This window comes from Lactuca sativa, chromosome 8, assembly GCF_002870075.4.
Source record: "Lactuca sativa cultivar Salinas chromosome 8, Lsat_Salinas_v11, whole genome shotgun sequence".
NCBI classification, from domain to species: Eukaryota; Viridiplantae; Streptophyta; class Magnoliopsida; order Asterales; family Asteraceae; genus Lactuca; species Lactuca sativa.
In genome coordinates this window covers 290,069,859-290,077,862 of record NC_056630.2, presented here as the reverse complement: position 1 = coordinate 290,077,862, position 8,004 = coordinate 290,069,859, and positions in this window count along the sequence as shown.

Genomic DNA, 8,004 nt, shown 5'->3' with positions numbered 1-8,004 from the left:
GATTAAGAAACCATATCACAATTGGTTCTCTAAGGACATCTTAGTGCATTCTTATGGCTAAGAAGAGGAATCATGAATTGCTGAAATGGTTAAATCAAGAAGGTGAGTCATACTTCGTTCCAAAACAATTCTTAGAGTCATACTCCAAGATTGTAACTTGATTGACATATCTTAAAGAAAGGTTTATAACACTAGTCAAATGTAAGAATAAAGTGTGTCCTATTCTTGTACATTTGAAATTGGTAAGTTGTGATGTTTTGGATAAAATAGAGATCAACTTAAGGCCAATTTTGTGAAGTGTTTGTCTAGATAAAGAATCCGCACTATCTCTTGAATATTTGGCAAGTGAGTCTTATATGTCAAGAGGGCAGTGGGAATCTTAAAGATCTTGAAAAAACTTCTAGTTCTAATCGAAAGAAAAACCTATAGTTTATCACTAGCACATGACTTGAGGTTTATAACCTATGATGTTGAAATATTCCTATTTCTGTGCCCATTCCAGTTAAAGTTGGCTTTGCATATGAGTTCTGAGAGTTCTCAATTGGTTGCATAACAACTTGGAAGCAATGGAAAGCCCTTGAGCTGCCAGGTGGCAAGAAGTTAAGACTGCACAAGTTCAATTCATAAGAGTTTAGATTTGTCACTAACCTTGTCTTGTGATTATGGTTTTGACAAATTCACATGGATAGGAGCACATACACCAGAAAATCTAAGTGTCATAAGGTATCTCTCCGATTCATGAAAATGATGGTGAGGAAACGCTTTCACTAAGTAGATTTTAACAAGATAGCAATTGTGATATTTTCATTCTCAAAGTCGTAAGTGGAGCGTGTGTGGTTAACCGCCACACTAACAAGGACTGGTGAGAAATGGCAAAGGTTTAAACAATTGAGACTATGATTACGACATCCATTTTCATAGTTCTAAAATTGTTTAGACACACATGTGTATTATCTAAGGAAAGATGTACGATTTTTATAAAGTTTTATCAAAGCATCACATATCAGAAATATGAACTTTGGTAAGAAGGTCAATAAAGTATTGATTTCTAGAAGTCCAACAGATTTCTGAGTACATGTCAAAGATAGTGGGAGCATAAGTGTTATGCTAATAATCATCGTGCAAGTGGGAGCATGATAATTATAATAAGTGTTGCAAGTTAGCAATGTTAATTATAGAAAACAAAACGTTTCAATTGGGAAAAGGTTGTTTTGCTATAATTAAGGGTGAGGAAATTATACTTTATTTCAATTCTAAAAGATTAGATTGAGGTTTTAATCATATCTAGTCAAGGAGATATATATATATATATATATATATATATATATATATATATATATATATATATATATATATATATATATATATATATATATATGAATTTTATTTTGGAATGGCTCAACATAAGGAAATTCTATATATGGGTCCATTATCCGCGTTCTATAATTCGATTATGATTACGACATCCCTTTTCATAATCTGAATTGAGAACTTGACTAATAGAAATAGAAATATTATAGCAAAAGACTGGTCTAGTATCATGTCTTTATGAATCGTGTCCCATATGCTTCGGATATTGGATCGATTGCATGTGCTATAATATTCATATGTTCTAAATTTTTCCAAACGCCTAGAGCATTAAGAGAGAAAAAGTACTATAACCAGATATGACTAATTTGATTAAGCAATTGTCGAGGACAATCTAAGGTTTACCAAAGATTGGTTACTCAGGGACAGTTGAAAGTATAGTGTTAATTTTGGAAGGACCATATTGACATATTCTGAAAAGAGGCAACTCTTGTTCAGGAGTAATAGTCAAAAGGGGAACATGAAAATGTTCCCATAGGTGGAACTTATTCATTAAATCTGTGTAAGATTAGGAAACTTAATGCAAGAAGAATGTTCACAGGCAATGAAATTTGAATATGAGACTTCGTTTCCATGGTTTTGATCTCCATTGGAATACTCTTAAATGTTTGTTGACAACTGTCTGTGACTTTGTGCATAATCATTACAAGAGGGCCAATGCATATAAGTTTAGAATCTAATAGATTTAGGTAAATGGCAGAAATTTGGAATTCTTGCATTTGCGGTAAGGATTTGGGATTGTGAAATGAGTATCACTGGAATTATGTTCAATCGATCAATTTCACAGAGTAAAGATTATAGACAAACTTAGTGTGCATACTTGGTGTATGGCATAACTAATGTTTGGAAAAACATAGCATGCATACTTGGTGTATGGCATGACTAGTGTTTAGAAAAACATAGTGTACATGCTTGGAGGATGGGACAACTATTGTTTTTAATTCAAGTATAAAGTTGATAGTTTGAAACAGTATGCGATGAATGATGGGTAATCAATATGGTGATAAATAAAAGATGTTTTATTTATATTCATAAGTTCTGAGACCATATTGGATTCGATTATTCTTGTGTTTCACTTTGCATGTTTTGACTTCCAGAATAACTAATTCGCTCTTCCTGAATGACTATGTTATTCAAACCATCCACAACCAGTCATATGTTGGAAGTAGATATGAATCAAGACTGTCATGAAGCTGGATTGTAGATGTCCAAGGTATGGGACATAGCAAGGATTGCTGCAACATTCATGAGTGCTCATAAGTTCTGATTATTGGATTCAACCCACGCTCACTGGTATCACTTCATGGAATTTATCTCGAGTGATCGTGAGACGGTAATATCATATAAATCTTCAAACCTAGTGATATGACTTGTTACCTACGAGTTGGTTATACATTGATTGTACGTAAACGCATTGGTAACTCGATGTTATAAAACGTGCCTTTGTGTATGATTCAACAAGAAGTAGAAGAAGCATATGAGTTGATGTTTATCTGTTCCTTCTTGGATTAGAAGCGATATCTGAGCCTCTCGATGATTTTGTGTTGACTCATCTACCGGGCCCGGTCAGAACTAAGTTGATGTGTTTAAATAGGTTCTATGTCAAACAAATCAAAAATCAAGAAACAAATTGCTGGACAATAAGTAAGACATTGTTCCATGTATTTGTCCAACTGATATCTAGAACAGAGTATTATATGATCACTTATCTTAAATGGTGTATCATCATCATCTCAGTTCCGCGAGACCTGGAAAGAGCTACGATTGATGATTGGTTCCTGAAGTTATTCTTACAGATATAGTTATTAGACTTATCCAAGTGGGAGACTGTTGGATTAGGTGTCTAAGTTCATAACTATTTCTGGAATGTACTTGACCCGGTTAGCATGGTCCATCTGGGTTGCATGGCATCATGCATTTGGATAGACTAAAATGAGAGAAATAACACTTAAGGTTTACTAATATATTATAAGTTCTAGTATATTAATAATATAACTTGATTAGTATTGATCAAGAATTAATTTGGAATTAATTAAGTGATCAAAAGAAGACTAGTTAAATATATGGGTTGATTGTGTAAATCACCCATACTTGTATAGTGGGCTAATGCTCCATGGGTTATCAAGTTGGGCTAAAAGCCATAGGATGCTCCATGGTGTCTTTGAACCCATGGATCATGGAAATGAAGAGCCATGTCAAGTTAGGGTTTACATGGTGTAACCTTACTTATGACACACTATAAAAGGAATATGTGAGCAATCAAAATCGGCACTAGTGAGAACAAGAGGGCATAACCGATTTTAAAAGTGTTCTATTTATCTCAAGGTTATTCTAAGTGTATTTGGTGTTCTGTGAGACATTTGAGGCATCACACTTGAGGTGCTAGTCTCACAAGGTTTTCAAGGTATCCAAGCATCTAAAAGGAATGTCTTTCTTACTAAATTTTATGTTTAAAAGTTCCCCATGTATGCTAGATAGGTTATGAACCTTGGAAAATCAATTTTTCATGTATCATAGTAAAACATAGATCCAAGGTTTCTAGGGTTGGATGTACACCTTAGGAGTGTTAGAATGCTCAAAACCCAAAACCATCTATACGAAACACAAGAGTCTGAGACATCTCATGGATCAGCTGAATCTGAATATGAGACATCGTATATGGCTTGACATGGTCAAGGATTATCATTGTAATATTCTTTATCATCCCAAGAAAGTGAATGTGGTTGTTGATGTACGGTTTGAGCCGCAATACGGATAGTACTTCTACTAGGGGTGTATGTATGAGGATTTTTATCGATTTGCTGCTTTTTCGAGATTGTATGATAGAGATATTCGAGGTGGAGTACCCAATCGATTTGATTCCCATCCCCATGGGGGATGTATCCATGATGTTAGGGATGTATTAGCTGAGAACATTTGGTGTCATACTTGACTGTGAGGGACAATGGGTGGTGTTTCGAGCCCCAAGTGGAGGACAATGGATTATTTATGGAGAAGGTGTCAGGTTTGGTTCGGCCTTTTGTTTAGCTTCCAGGGCTCGACAATATCCTTAATATGGATGTATGGGTTACCTTGCTTATATGGTAGACACGCTGGTGGAGAAGGGGGTTTCGGTTTCGTATGTTCCTGTGGTCAGAGAGTTTCCTGATGTATTCTCGTTGGATTTACCCGATATGCCTCCTACAAGACAGGTGGTGTATAGGATCAATTTGATCCCTGGTGCAGCACCGATTGCTAAGGTGCCATGCCGATAAGCACAACTTGTAATACAGGAGTTGTCCTCTCAACTCCAGAAGTTGTTGGGAAAGCAGTTTATCTGACTGATCAGTTCACCATGGGGAGTACCGATTTGTTTTGTGAAGAAGAACGTTCGTTCAATCGGATGTGTATAGACTACCAGGAGGTAAAAAATTGAAGATAAAGAACCGTTACCCACTTCCATGGATTAATAATCTTTTTGATCAATGTCATTTCTCATCATGGTTCTCCAAGATCAATTTGATATTAGGGTATCATCATATGAGAGTCAGAGAGGATGACATGGAGAACATAATGTTCTGAACTTTTTATGGTCAGTATGAGTTTATGGTGATGTGATTTTGGCTCGCCAACTTACCAACACAATTTATGGATTTGATGAATCGGGTATGCATGCCGATGCTTGATCATTATGTCATTGTTTTTATTGATGATATCATGGTCTATTCCAAGACCAAGGAGCAAATGAGGAATACCTTCGAGAGCTACTTGGAGTTTGAGGAGGGAGAGGCTTTATTCCAAGTTCTGGAAGTGTGAGTTTTGGTTATGGGAGGTCCAATTCATTGGACACCTTGTTAACCAAGATGAGATTTTGGTTGACCCAGCCAAGATAGAGTCAATTATGTAGTCGGAGGTCCCGAAGTCTCCCTCGGAAATTATAAGTTCTCTAGGTTTGGAAGGTTATTATCGGAGGTTTATTCATGATTTCTACAAGGTTGTTGTTGTTGGGTTTTGAGCATTCTAACACTCCTATGGTGTACATGCAACCCTATAAACCTTGGATCTATGTTTTCTCTATTATACATGCAAATAAGAACTTTCCAAGGCTTAAATCCTAACTAGCATATTATGAAGCTCTTATACTACAAAGTACTAGCTAGATGACATAACTTTTGATGTAGCTTGATGTCTTCAAGCTTGAAGAGCTTAGCCCCAATAGTGTGGAAGCCTCAAGTGGAATCACAAATCACCAAAACACATTGGAAGACTTTAGAGAATATGAATACTTGGTTCTCTCTAGTGAAATCGGCTAGCCCTCTTAGTGTACCCACACTCGTCCCAATTTCACCAACCAAGAACATCTTTATATAGTATGGAGACTAGGGTTAAACCCATGACCTTTCATTTCATATGATCCATGGGTTAAACAATCCATGGACTATCCATGAAAGCTTAGCCCAACCTAAATAAACTTGGCCCATTTCATATATCTAAGAGTCCATATTTAATTAGTTCATTTTGATCACTTAATTAATTCTAAATTAATTCTTGATCAATACTAATTAAATAATATGATTCCATATTAATATATTAGAACTTATAATATATTAATATTAATCATAAATATACTATTCTCAAAAGATTATCCATATAAATTGTGTCGGTGAAGTGCAACCCAAATGGACCATGCCGGGTCGAGTCCCACTTAGACATTAATCCAACAGTCTCCCACTTTGATAAGTCTAAAACTATTATTGAGTATGACTTCAAAACCTAACGGACAATTGTAGCTCTTAAAGCCGCTGTCGAACTCTAATCTTTGTCAACGAACTTGTCCATTAGATAAGGGATCATATATTCCGCCATTCTAGATATCATATGGACTGAGACATGGATTATAATCAGTCTCTCTGTCCATTTGTTGTTTCCTTATTTCCGATTCATGACGACTGACTGATTGAACAAATCAAATCAGTCCTGGCTTGGCCAAGCACTCACATGTGTCATCATTAAATCATCGAGGGGCCCATAGATATCGCTTTTATCCTGAAGGTAAAAGGATTGGATAAACTTCGACTCATATGGCTTGTTCTACTACTTGTTGAATCATACACAAAGACACGTTTTATAACACCGAGTTACCGAATGCGTTTTCGTGCAATCAATGTACAACCAACTCATAGTAACAACTCATATCTCTAGGTTTGAATAATATAAGATATTATCGTCTCATGATCACTCATGATAAAATCCATGAAGTGATTAAATGAGCGCAGGTTGAATCCAATAATCAGAACTTATGAGCACTCATGAGTGTTGTAGCACAACTTTGTCCACCAACTTGGACCTCTACAAGCCAACCCATGACAGTCTTGATTCATATCTACTTTCAACATATGACCGACTGTGGATGGTTTGAATAACTTAGTCATTCCGAAAGAATAACCTAGTTATTATGGAAGTCAAAACATGCAAAGTGAAACACAAGAATAAATGAATCTAATATGGTATCAAAACCTATGAATAAAAATAAAACACTTTCTATTTATCACCATATTGATTACTCATTGTTCATTGCTTCAGTTTTATCAACTTTATACTTGAATTAAAACACTAGATGTCCCATGTTCCAAGCATGTACACTATGTTTTTCTAAACAGTAGCTTTGACATACACCAAGTATGCACTCTATGTTTGTCTATGATCCTTACTTTGTGAAATAAACCAATTGACCAAACTTTCAATGATTCTAATTTCACACTCCCGAATCCTTACTGCAAATGCAAGAATTCCAAATTCATGTCATTTACTGAAATCTGTTAGATTCTAAACTTATATGCATTGATCCTCTTGTAATGATTATGCACAAAGTCAGAAAGACTTGACAACAACCATTACAGAGCATTCCAAAGGAGATCAGCTCCTTGGAAACATCCTTCTTGCATTATGTTTCCTAATCTTACAAAGATTGAATAATTTATAACTTTGAAACATTTCCATATTCCATTTTGACTATCACTTCTGAACAAGAGTTGCCTCCTTACAGATTATGCGAATATGGTCCTTCCAGAATTATCACTATACTTTCAACTGTCCTTGAGCAACCAATCTTTGGTAAAACTTAGATTGTCCTCGACAATTGTTTAATCCTTTTAGTCATATCCAATTCTAGACCTTTTCCCTTCTTAATGCCCCAGGCATTTGGAAAATTTCAGAAAGGATGAATATAGCACATGTAATCGCTCCTATATCCGAAGCATATGGGACACGATTCATGATGTCTCACATAAAGACTAAACCAGTCTTTTGCTATAACATTTCCATTTCTGTTTGCCAAGTTCTCATAATTCAGATTATGAAAAGGGATGCCGTAATCATAATCGAATTTTAGAACGCAAATAATGGAGTCATATACAGAATTTCCTTATGTTGAGCCATTCCAACATGAAATTCATATATATATATATATATATATATATATATATATATATATATATATATATATATCCTTGACTAAATGATTAAAACCTCACGATCTAAGCTTATAGATTTGAGATGAAGTATAATTTCCTCTCCCTTAATTGTAGCAAAACAAATTTTTCTCAATTGAAACCTTTTGTTTTCTATAATTAACATTGCTAACTTGCAATACTTATC